The sequence below is a fragment of the Megascapheus bottae genome, chromosome 20, assembly GCF_031878675.1.
Source record: "Megascapheus bottae isolate mThoBot1 chromosome 20, mThoBot2.hap1, whole genome shotgun sequence".
Lineage (NCBI taxonomy): Eukaryota > Metazoa > Chordata > Mammalia > Rodentia > Geomyidae > Megascapheus > Megascapheus bottae.
This window is the reverse complement of record NC_143528.1, coordinates 34,057,464-34,070,501: the sequence shown is the minus strand read 5'-3', so window position 1 is coordinate 34,070,501 and position 13,038 is coordinate 34,057,464.

The following is a 13,038-nucleotide window of genomic DNA, read 5'->3' as shown; positions in this document are numbered from 1 at the left end:
AGAAAATCAGCTCAGAGATTTGTGCGACTGAAGACCACAAAAGCACTGGTCTCCGCAATAAGAATAAGAGAGAGAAAATGCTTTGTGATTCTAGGATAGTAACTATAACTAAAATGCTACATAGATTTTAATCCATGGGTTTATAATTATCCTAAAAATATAGCTTAAAACTAGTTCACCTCTTTGAAGCACTAAAGAATTAGCTCATTGTGTTGAAATCTTGCTAATTAAGGATAAAAGTTAAGCATTTGCTTGCTTTTCTTATACATTAAGGTAGCTACATGTATTTCAGCTAGTAAATGAAGAAAAATATTTATCAACATTCTGTAAGTTCCAATTAATTTATGAATCCATACAATGATTATCAAGGGTTGATTACACAGAGATAGCTCCTCACTCCCTTCCTCCTTTCTTTTTCTTTTCCTTCCCTCCCTCCCTCCCTCCCTCCCTCCCTCCCTCCCTCCCTCCCTCCCTCCCTCCCTCCCTCCCTCCCTCCCTCCCTCCCTCCCTCCCTCCCTCCCTCCCTCCCTCCCTTCCTTCCTTCCTTCCTTCCTTCCTTCCTTCCTTCCTTCCTTCCTTCCTTCCTATGGTACTGGTGTTTTGGACTAAGGAGCTCATGATAAGTTAAGTACTACCTAGCTCATGCCCCCATTCTTTTTTAGCTTTAGTTATTTTTTAGATGGAATACTGTGATTTTGCCCAGGCAAGGGTCGCATTGCAATTTTGTCTATCTATACATCCTATGTAGCTGGAATTAGGGGTTATATCATATGCTCATCTTGTTTGCTGAAATGAAGGTCTAAGTGAAGTTGTCTCTTATTTCTGGTAACTGCTCCCATTCCTCTGAAGACACTTTAATTTTGTGCAACCCCAATCATTTTCTGAGCTGTTGGAGGCCTATTCAGAGAGACATTATCTATGCATCTGTCTTCAAGTGTTTCCCATATAGGTTCCTGTAAAAACTTAAGTTTTGAGTCTTACACTAAGATCTTTTATCAGTTAAGTTTAACACTAGAGATTTGTTCGTTTTGAAGCTATTATGAATTTCCCTCCTTAGGGTCTTTCTCAGCCTGTTCTATTGGTGCAAAGAAAAGTTAGTGATTTTTTTTTTTTTTGCCAGTTCTGGGGCCTGAACTCAAGGGCCTGACCAATGACCTTGGGCTTTCTCAAGGCTAGGGCTCTACCATTTGAGCCACAGAACCACTTTCAGCTTTTTCTGTGTATGAGGTACTGAGGAATTGAACCTGGGTCTTTGTGCATGCTGGGCAAGCATTCTACTACAAGGCCAAACTCCCCGCCCAGAGTTTGTGATTTTTATATAGTATTTTGCATCCTGTTCCCTTGCCAGAAGTGTTTACTAGATCTAAGAGGATTTTTATTTTGTTTTGTTTATGGTATGGGGGGAGGTACGTGTGTGTGTATGTGTGTGTGTGTGTGCATAAAGTTTTTAGGGTCTTCTAAGATTAGGATCACAAGTATAAGTAGGGATAGTTCCCTTCTTGTTTGTATCTGTTTTGATTTTCCTCCTTGCCATAGGGTGCTGGTTAAGAAACTAAGCACGGTTAGAGGGAAGAGAATGGACACCTTATTCTTGTTCCGAGTCCTTTAGCCTTTTTTCAGGTTGTCAAATATTGTCTTCCACTGATTTTTCTCAGGCTGGTTTGGAACTCTGATACTCTGGGTAACTGAGATTACAGGTGTATGCTAATATACCCAGATGATGCTGGTTTTTATTTTTGTTTGTCTTTTACAAGGACTTTATGTAAAGAGGCCAACCTGTAATCTTGCAGCTCTGCTTCAGCATCCCAGGTGCTGGGATTATAGGCCTACGTGACCTAGCTTAGCCTCTATAAGTTTTCAAGACTGGGTTTCACTGTTTGGAACCTGAAAGTTGCTTAGCGGCCTCATTTAATAGTTGAATTAAATCCAAATGGAAGGTGACTTTGTTTAGCACTCCTCAATACTCCCAACCCCCTGCCACCTACTCTAAGCCTCAACTTCTTCTTGTGCCTCTATCTCTTCTTGCATTCAGCTCCAAAAATGCTGGATTTCTCTTCCTTCTTTGTTTTCTCAACAAACCCCATTCTGCCCCCGGCCTTGTGCATCCTGCTCTTTTCCTATCTCATGCTTTTACATGAATGACTCCTATTTTTATAGGTCTTTAAATTAGCCTTCCTCTAGAATGTCTTTTCTGATCACCAAAACAGATTTGCCTGTCTATTAAACACTCCAAAGACACTTTGTATCTTCACCGTTGGCACATTGTTTATGATCACGATCAACTCAATGCTTGTTTTTTCTATTAGACCACCAGCTGTTCCAGCGATGAATGTTATTCATCATGAGATTTCCAGTACCTTGTAAGAGATTGGTAATGGTTTGCATTCAAAGACCTGGATGATTAGTATATGGGTAAAAAAATCTGCATGAATCAAAACAACTCTAAGATTCCACCTCACTCCAGTTAGAATGGCCACGATCAAGAAATCTAATAACAACAGATGCTGGTGGGGATGTGGCCTGGAGGGATCACTACTACACTGTTGGTGGGAGTGCAAACTCCTTCAACCATTATGGAAAGCAATATGGTGGTTCCTCAAAGGACTAAACATAGAGCTCCCATATGACTCAGCAATTCCACTACTTGGCATTTACCCACTCGTCCAGAAACAAGGACATACTAAAGCCACTAGCACAACCATGTCCATTGCAGCAAAGATATGGAACCAACCCAGATGCCCCTCAGTGGATGAGTGGATCAACAAGATGTGGTATTTATACACAATGGAATTCTATGCTGCTGTCAGAAAGTACAACATAGCCCCATTTGTAAGGAAATGGAAAAACTTAGAAAAAATTAAGTGAAGTAAGCCAGACTCAAGGAACATAGGCTCAATGGTTTCCCTCATTTGTCCTAATCAGTAGAAACCTTGGGTTCTCCTAGCAGAGATTTACAATAGAGCAAAACCTAGATACATAAGGCCATATAGTATGATGCTAAATGAAAGGACCTCAAGGATATAGAAACAAAATCCATATAATGAGTGATTGTTGTCCTTAATGTACTGTGTTATCTCTCATCTCTTTTGCTTGTACCTTGGTTATCTCATATTGTTACAATATTTTATCTTGTTATCTGATATATTGTATATATGTTTATTTGGTTATTTGAAATAGGATAGGGAAGGGAGGAAAATGAGGGGTGGGAGTGGGGGGAGGGAAATGGGGACCAAGACATGAGAAAGGGTATCAATGTATGTGAAGTAATAACACCTTCTAGCTGGTAAATATAATGTAACCCTTCTAATAATTACAATAAAAATATATGAAAAAATAAAAAAAAATCTGCATGAATGAAACAAAATATATCTCAAGTTAAAATGTAAGTGACTGCTTCATGTTAACCAAACTCTCAAAAGTTGCCGGTAAAACATTTTTCTCCAAACCAAGTTCTTAAAAATGTTTTTGCAGGCAGTGAACACAACTAATATAAAGTACATGAGATAAAGTATACAAGGTAAATCCTGGATTCTACTTCCAGACTGCTGTTAGACCTTTCTAAGGTGATTTAAACCAATCTAACTTTATATTTTACCAATGCCTATTACAAACTGTAAATCATATTATGATTTGCTCCGATTCCAACTTCCTGTATGTGTCAGCTGACTTTGGGAAGCATTTAAATATTCCAGACTAATCCTGGTTGGGTCCTGTCTTCTCTAAACCCATACTCTCTGAAGCTGCTTTAGGCAGCGTAGTAAGTCTGTGAAACAGAAGGAGGAAGCTGTGGTGTGTAACCTCCAGGGATTTGAGTTCCTTGGCCTGGAGGAGACAAGCGGCATCGTCAAGCCAGAAAAGTGTCAGAAACAAAGTCAGCTACAGGAATGAGAATATCCCCACTTAGTTATTACAATAACTATTTTAACTTATACCAGTATATAATGTTACATATGATATGCCATATGTCATATGATCGTATATCATACAATAGTAAATCATAACATATAATAGTATATCAAATTATACGCAACATCATGCTATATGAAGAACTTGATGGGAGAATAGGCCAAAGAGCACGGGAATCTCTTGGGAGATACTTCAAGTTCAATGTGCTCATTTTCTCTGTCCATCTCTACCAAGGTTACACAATGTTCCTGGAAGTGCGCATGTGTCTGGCCTTCTTTGGTAAGAACTAGAGTTCAACCATCTCCTAAGAGATGGCAGGAGGTTGGCAAGAGCTTGGCTATGGTTACAGAGGGGCCACCTTAGAGGTACCTGAAGGGGCAGAGGGTAGGAGGAGAGGGACAAGATGAGGACAGGGCCTTTCAGAAGTCAGTGGCACTGAATCCTATAGGACTTGTAGGACTTCCTTAGCCAGGCTAAGAGTTTCAACGACTCTATCCTTATTGTCTAGTTGGTTAGCACTTATTATATATTCAGACCACTGTTACCGGGAAAGAATTTCCTTGGCTCTTCCTAAGGCCAAATTGCTCTGCATCAGACTATTACACCTGGTGGATTATCATGATATTACTTGACAAATGATTATAACAATAATGATTTCTACTATTTCTTCAGCAAATGAGCTGGGCTCTTTACTCGGGAATTTAACTACATTATCTCAAATCCGTGTAACAATGAGATGAGGCAATTAGAGATATATCTCTTTAAATGCCAGAAAACTAGCGGCCTTACAACACTGTCCCTTGTATATGTTTGGACCCGGCTTGTTGACACTGGGCCCACGCGCTCATGCTCTCTGGAGCCATAAACAATATCAAGGCTGGGTTGATGTCACCCATCTTGAACATATGTCTGGATTCTAGAAGCCAGATGAAGAACATGGAGCTCTGATCATGGGGTCAGGTGACAGGTTATCTTAATTCAACAAGTATTGGTTGTGCTTCTGGTGGAAGAGCTTGTTGGTCCATGGTAGGCTATGTGCTAGAAAGAGTGTGGGATGACAAAGGGTTGAAACGCGCAGCTTGGCAAGGTAGAAGTCAGAGATGAATGTGAACAGTAACATAATTTTTAGGCACTGTATACAATATCATCCTCCTCTAACACAGGCATAGCATATTTACAGAGAACTTGCTATTTGTTTTTGAAAATATATACATTTAATAAAGGATGAAATTATATCATTTTCAGAAAAACAGAAGAATCTAGAAGCTATCGTATTAAATGAATTAGGAATTCACACATGGATGGTAGACCTAAAATATAAACATGTACATATAGATAGATTTATGATCATATGTGTGCATATATTATATATACACACATATAAGTATATAATTACTCTGGCTAAAGCATGATATACACATGTGTAAGATACCGTGATGAAACTCTTTTGAACAATTAACATGCACTTTAACAAAAATATCAGAAAGTTGATGGCAGGGAGTTTGGCCTAGTGGTAGAGTGCTTGCCTGACATGCATGAAGACCCAGGTTCAATTCCTTGGTACCACATACATAGAAAAAAGCCAGAAGTGGTGCTGTGGCTCAAATGGTAGAGCTCTAGCCTAGAGAAAGTCTAAGGACAATGCTCAGGCCCTGAGATCAAGCCAGGACTGGCAAAAAAGAAAAATCAGAAAGTTGAAATATGTCTCTACAGGTGGACAGGCATTAGTGGAAGGAGGTGAATGAGTGGAAAGAGTAGGAAGGGTAAATATAATTAAAATACTTTGTGTGTGTATGTGTATATGTGAAGCGCAACAAGAAAAGTTGATGACATTGGTTTGGCAAGGGGAAGGAGAGGAGAGAGACAAGGTGTAGCAGGCAGATCCAGGAAATCAGAGTTCCTCAGAAGACTTGGGGACAGTAAGCCTTATCAGTGTCATCAGGCCCCAGGCCAAGGAAAGGTTTGCACTGCTGATTTCCTTCCCTGTGTGGCTCTGACATCTATCCTAGCTGTGGGGTCTGACCTCCTAGCAGCTCAGCACACCCATCTGGAACTCTTCCCTCTCCTTCTCTTGCATGTATTGAGGAAACTCAGCCAGGCTGGCTCCTCTTGCTCCAGTTCAGAAATAGTCTTCTGCTGTTCCATGCCCGCTAGCCAAATCCTTTGGAAGGTCAAGGACTTGTAGTGTTTTGGCCTGTGGTGTTTTCACCTATCCTCTAAGACAAGGTCAGATGTGTGCTCCTTTCTCCTTTAACATTTCCTGAGGTGTCTAGACCAGCCAGCCAGAGAAACCATTCTCCTCTGCTGGGACCTTCTAGGCCTTTCCGAGGCTACCACAAGTTCTCACTTAAAACAGAATGCTTACAGACATCGCCTGATAGCCTTGCATTTTTGTATAGCATAAACATGTTTTTCTCTCAGTGTCCTGACCCTGCCCACCTTAATGCAGCTGGAAGGCTAAAATGTTTTCTTTCTCCACAATCATCTCAGATAGCCTTTACATCCCTCTGGACTTGCTGTGGAAGCCCCTGACTTCTTAATTTCTTATTATATGGGTCTGCATGAGTCTGGGGTCCAACACCATTCAATAAAACAACAAATGATCGACTTTCCATTTATATAAAATTCCCAATCCTGACCTTTCTCATGAATGTACTTAATGTTAGAGATCATTTGTGACTGGCTTCTGTGGTTATCACAAGGTTTTTAGGGTTCGTCCACATTGTGGCATTTTGTTGTTATGGCTGAATTATATCCCATTGTACATTGTACATACCACAATTTGATTTTTACTCCTCAGTTGTTGGACATTTGAGATGTACCACCTTTTCTATATTATAAACAAGGCAACTGTAAACCTCCAAATACACATATTGTAGACATTTGTTTTCATTTGTTTTATAAGTTCTCACTCATAGGGGGATTGTTGGATCATAGGGTAAAATTCCATGGAAAATTGCTTGAGTAACTGTTGGCCTATTTTCAAAGACAGATGAAACATTTTGCTTTCCCACCAGCCATATATGATAATTTTGCTACTACCATATCCTTCCCAATATTGTTACTTTCTTCATTATGGCTGCCATGCTTGTGTGTGTGTGTGTGTGTGTGTGTGTGTGTGTGTGTGTGTGTGTGTGTGTGTAAAGGGTTATCTCCTTATCAAAGGATCTCCTTGACAGATCCCTGATAAACCCTCATTAACAATGAAGGGGGAGAGGAGAGAATATGCCATTAAGAATTCATTGTAAGGGAAACAAGAGCTTTATGTTGTGTGATTGCTGTTCTTAATGTACTATGTTACTTCTCTTTTTTTGCCCTTTAGTTAATCTCATAATGTTACTGTATCTGACTTTGTTACCTGATATATAGTATATGCGTTTCTTTATTTGAAATAGGAAAGGGAAGGGGAGAGGAGATGATTGGGAGGAGATGGGGGAGGGAAACGGGGACAAAAACATGAGAAGGGGTATCAATGTGTGAGAAGTAATGCATCTACTACCTGACAAATGTAACTGTTACCCTTCTATACCTTACTCTGTCAAAAAATATATCACAATATTAAAATAAGGGCAGGCGTAGGTCAAAGGGAGTGGAAATGTTGAAGGGATGACATGAGTCAAGAAGTATTATATACATAACCTGTCTTGTTAAATTGCAAAATATTCTAGTGCATAGCCTAAAAAATTAAGTGAGGGCTGGAATAGGCTGGAAAGGGTTGTTGAGAAGGTGGAGGGGATAACATTGATCAAGATGCACTGTATTTATAAACTGCTTTGTTGAATAGCAACTCCTTTGTACAACTACTTAAACATAATTTAAAAAAACCTGGAGATAACCTTTTTACCAGACATGTCTCTTCCTCCCTCCCTCCTTCCTTCCTTCCTTCCCTCCCTCTCTCTCTCCCTCCCCTTCCTTCTTCCTTCCTTCCTCCCTTCCTCCCTTCCTTCCTTCCTTCTTTTCTGTCTGTCAAGAATGATTCCCAGAATCCTGCAGTCAATGAATACAATGTATCTAATATGGGCTGGGGCAGAAACCCAGTAAATTAGAAATGATCTGATAGAAGGTGCTTGTATCATAGAAGAGGACATGGAAAGCCAGAAAGAAAAATGGAGTCAATGGAATTCTATGCTGCCATCAGAAAGAATGACATCGCCCCATTTGTAAGGAAATGGAAAGATACGGAAAAAATCATATTAAGTTAAGTAAACCAGACCCAAAAGAATCATAGGCTCAATGGTTTCCTTCATTTGCAGTAATTAGTACACATCTAGGACTCTCCTAGCAGAGGATTACAATAACTTAAAACCTAGGCACATAAGGTCATATAGGACGAGACTAAATGAAAGGAACTCTAAGATATGAAACAAGAGCTTTATCTTGTGTGATTGCTGTTCTTAATGTACTATGTTATTTCTCTTCTCTGTTTTTGCCCATTGGTTAATCTCATATTGTTACTGTATCTGACTTTGTTACCTGGCATATTGTATATATGTTTATTTGAAATAGGAAAGAGAAGGGGGGAAAACAAGATGATTGGAAGGGGGTAGGGGGAAGGAAATGGGGACACAAACATGAGAAAGGGTATCAATGTATGAGAAGTAATGTACCTACTATTTGAAGAAAGTAACTGTAACCCCTCTATACATTACTCCGACAATAAAAAATAAAAATTAAAGAATGATTCTCAGATTATCATTTCAAAGAACATTAATTTAGATAGCCCTTCTTAATCTTGTAGCTAAACATCCAGAAACAGTTGTGGAGTGAGCGGTTAAACTGTCTTTCTGCAGCTTATCTTCTAGTTTTAACTTTGTTCTTTTTTTTTTTTCAAGATTGTTTTAGCTATTCCAATTCCATATAAATTTTAGAGTCAGCTTGTCAGTTTCTACAAAGAAGATAACTGGGATTCAAAGACAATTCATTAATTTTGTACAAGAATTTGAGAAATGTTACTTTAATACTTTCAACTTTCAATTATTAAGCACAAGACTTTTCCTTTTAGATCCCTTTTAATTATTTTCAACAATTTTTTCAATGTATAGATTTTCATTTCTTTTATTAAATTTATCCCTAATTTCTTTTGTTCCAATATAACCATAGTTTTCCTTCTAATTTCATTTTTAGGTTATGGCAAATGTATAAAAACTGAATATTCTTAGGAACTGATCATACAGTGTGTGAGATGTGTATCATTGTTGAACTTTTTTTCTAAGAGCTTTTTAGTTAATTTTTGTATATGTTACAGGGTAAGTGTCTAAATTCACTCATTTCTATGTAGTCAGTGAGTTGAAAAGATGACATTTTAGTTTTTCTGAGTGTATTCCTTAGTATTTTTTTAACAGAAGGTTGTGTGAATATAGATTTTTCCTAGGCTTTGGGTTTGGTTTTTTTTTTTTTTAATATTTTTGAGATGCGGGCTGGGAGTTTGGCTTAGTGGTAGAGTGCTTGCCTAGCATGCACGAAGACCCGGGTTCGATTCCTTGGTACCACATACTTAGAAAAAGCCAGAAGTGGTGCTGAGGCTCAAGTGGTAGAGCTCTAGCCTTGAGAAAGTCCAAGGACAGTGCTCAGGCGCTGAGCTTAAGCCCAGGACTGGCCAAAAAAAATATTTTTGAGATGGAATTGTGCCCTTAAACTGTAGTTCTCCAGGTTTCAGCCTTTAGGGTAGCTAGGATTACAGGCATGACTACCAGCACATTTGTAAATTTGATAGATGACTCCTGATTGTCCTTCATGGAGATTATACATGTCTACCTGTAAAGTTAAGACTTTCTTTAGAGTTACTAACATAGTGTATTTTTGAAAACTTCCTTTCCCTCTACACCCAACTTCTGTTTGCTCATTTTTTCTTAAATCCCAGTTCAAATGGGGCTTTATGTGAGGAGTGTCAATATCTCAGTTCCTGTTTGCTTCTTTGCTCTTGAGACATACAGGAAAAGCTCTTCCTAGAACTAATAATATTCATGTTTGTTATACTCTTGAGAAATTCATTGTAATGAATCAACAACACGTGTTGTTCCCAGGAAGAATGAGTTCATTTACACCCACTAGTTCTAGAAACGTGTTGAAGTTAGAAACAGATAAAATTTTCACTTATGTTATTAGTCAGAGTTTAAAAATATTTGTGATAGTCACTACTTATTGATTTTTTTGCATTTTCTGAATAAGCAGTTGTGAAAAAAAGTTAAGTATAGCCCGGTGGTAGCCTAGTAGTAGACTGCTCACCCAGCATGCATGAAGCCCTGGGTTCGATTCCTTGGACCACATATACATAAACAGCCAGAAATGGCACTGTGGCTCAAGTGGCAGAACGCTAGCCTTGAGCAAAATGTGTCAAAGGACAGTGCCCAGACCCTGAGTTCAAGCCCCAGGACTGGTAAAAAAAAAAAAAATTAAGCACATTTTATTTTTATACTCCTGAGTCTCTATCTTTTTTTGTTTTTGTTTTTTTTGTTGTTTTTGTTTTTTTGGCCAGTCCTGGGCTTGAGCTCAGGGCCTGAGCACTGTCCTTAAACTTTCTCGTCTAGAGCTCTACCACTTGAGCCTCAGCACCACTTCTGGCTTTTTTTCTATGTATGTGGTACCAAGGAATTGAAGCCGGGTCTTGTGTATGCTAGGCAAGCACTCTACCACTAGGCCAAACTGCAGCCCTCTGAGTCTCTCTTTTTAAAGAAGCAGATGTACATTGAGCAAGACTGATGGAAATCAAGTTTTAGAAACAAAATGGCAAGGCAACATAGGGCAAAAATAATAGCACAGTATTATTTTTCTAGGTTTTCAGGTCCCTTTTATGTCTTAAGTCTCAACTAACTAATTGAGATGAAGGGCAAGGAAGTAAGTAAATCCACAGATAGCCAATTGGCTAACTAAATTACTGAAGATGCTATTCTGGGCATTCTGAGTGCAAGAAACACCTGAAGCTGTGTGCACACACCTATTATCCTGACTACTTGAGAAACTAAGTTATGAGGCTTATAGTTCAAACCCAGCTTAGGCAGGAAAATGTGTGAGACTTTTAGTTCCAATTAACCACCAAAAAGTCAGAAGTGGAGAGGTGGAAGAGCTAACCAAGAGTATAAAACCCTAAGTTCAAGACCCAGTACTAGCATCACAAAAGGAGGAGGAGGGAGAAGAAGATACCTTATAAACACTTTTCCTTTACTTTGTTGCTCAAATTGCAAACAATATGATTATCTGTTACAACTCACCATCTATGGACTGCGCATGTGCCAGATGTATGAATGTCTGCGAATCAACTCAATCTCTCCTGATGTCACTGCAGAAGTTACCAGAGACTTCAATGCATTCAAACCTTGCTGGGAAAAGATTGAGCCACAATATCAACAGCAGGGGTGCCAAATCTACTCATCCACTGATTATCAAATTTCCTTTGATATTTCAGCTGGATTGAAAACCAGGTCGTTTGTGATGTTTCTGTGGTTTGCTTTCTTCCGGAAGAAGTTTTTGTTGGCAATGGATTTACGACGGATTTTAATCTCTGAAGCACTCCAGATACACCTATGCAAGCTAGAAACATAGGGGGAAAAATACAAAAAAAAAAAGCTCCACAGCACTGACTTTGGAGTCTGACATGTCCCACCACCTAGTTGTGACTCTCCAAGCTCTAAATGACTTCATTTCTCCCTACATCACTGACGGAGAGATAATAAAAATTCCTACCACAGAAGACTAAGTACTTCGTTTACGTTGTTTTTAATTCTCTTAAGGTAGTGCTTGGTATACACACAATATGCATAAGATAGTTGCTTCTAATGTCATCAGGTAAAATATGAGTGAGTGAACCTTATACTTGTGCTGACAGAGCTTTGTGGCCATTCAGCAGGAAAAACAAAACAAAGCAACAACAAAAAAGTTTGAGGGAGGATACCCAAAAGAGTCCTCCAGTTTCAATCTCTCTGGACCACTGAGATTGATAAATCTACAAGTAGAAAGTAATGGCTAATGATCAAAAAATCTAATAACAAATGCTGGAGGGGATGTGGCCAGGAGAGATCACTACTACACTGCTGGTGGGAGGAAAAACTCATTCAACCACTATGGAAAGCAGGATGGTGGTTCCTCAAAAGACTAAAACAGAGCTCCCCTATGACCCAGCAATTCCACTACTTGGCATTTACCCACTTGTCCAGAAACAAGGACATACTAAAGCCACTAGCACAACCATGTTCATTGCAGCACTATTTACCACATAGCAAAGATATGGAACCAACCTAGATGTCCCTCAGTTGATGAGTGGATCAACAAGATGTGGTATTTATACAAAATGGAATTCTATGCTGCTGTCAGAAAGAATGACATCTCCCCATTTTTAAGGAAATGGAAAGACTTAGAAAAAAATCAGATTAAGTGAAGTAAGCCAGACTCAAAGGAACTTAGGCTCAATGGTTTCCCTCATTTGTCATAATCAGTAGAAACCTTGGACTCTCCTAGCAGAGATTTACAATAGAGCAAAACCTAGATACATAAGGCCATACAGTATGACACTATATGAAAGAACCTTCAGGATATAGAAACAAAATCCATATAATGAGTGATTGTTGTCCTTAATGTACTATGTTATCCCTCATCTCTTTTGCTGTCACTTGGTTATCTCATATTGTTACAACATTTTATCTTGTTATGTGATATATTGTATATATGTTTATCTGGGAAGAGGGGGAAACAAGATGAGTGGCAGGGGTTGGGGGAGGGAAATAGGGACCAAAACATGAGAAAGGGTATCAGTGTTTGTGAAGTAATGCACCTTCTTTCTGGTGAATATAATGTAACCCTTCTATTAATAATGTAACCCTTCTATTAATTACAATAAAATAAAGCAAAGTAATTGCTAATCCCTGAGAGAATCCTTATTTAGAACCAAGAGAGGGGTCAGTGCTGAAAGTGTAGTTTTTAAAGAGCATCTCTGTGGCTCCTGATTGTGTGGTTTAAGTGCATGAGTTTTTTTTTGTTGTGTTACTGTTATTGTTGGGGTTTTTTTTTGCCTTTTTTTTTGTCAGTCATGGGGCTTGAACTCTGGACCTGGGCACTGTCCCTGAGCTCTTCAGCTTGAAGCTACCACCCTACCTCTTGAGCCACAACCCCACTTTCCGCTTTCTAGTGGTTAATTGGAGA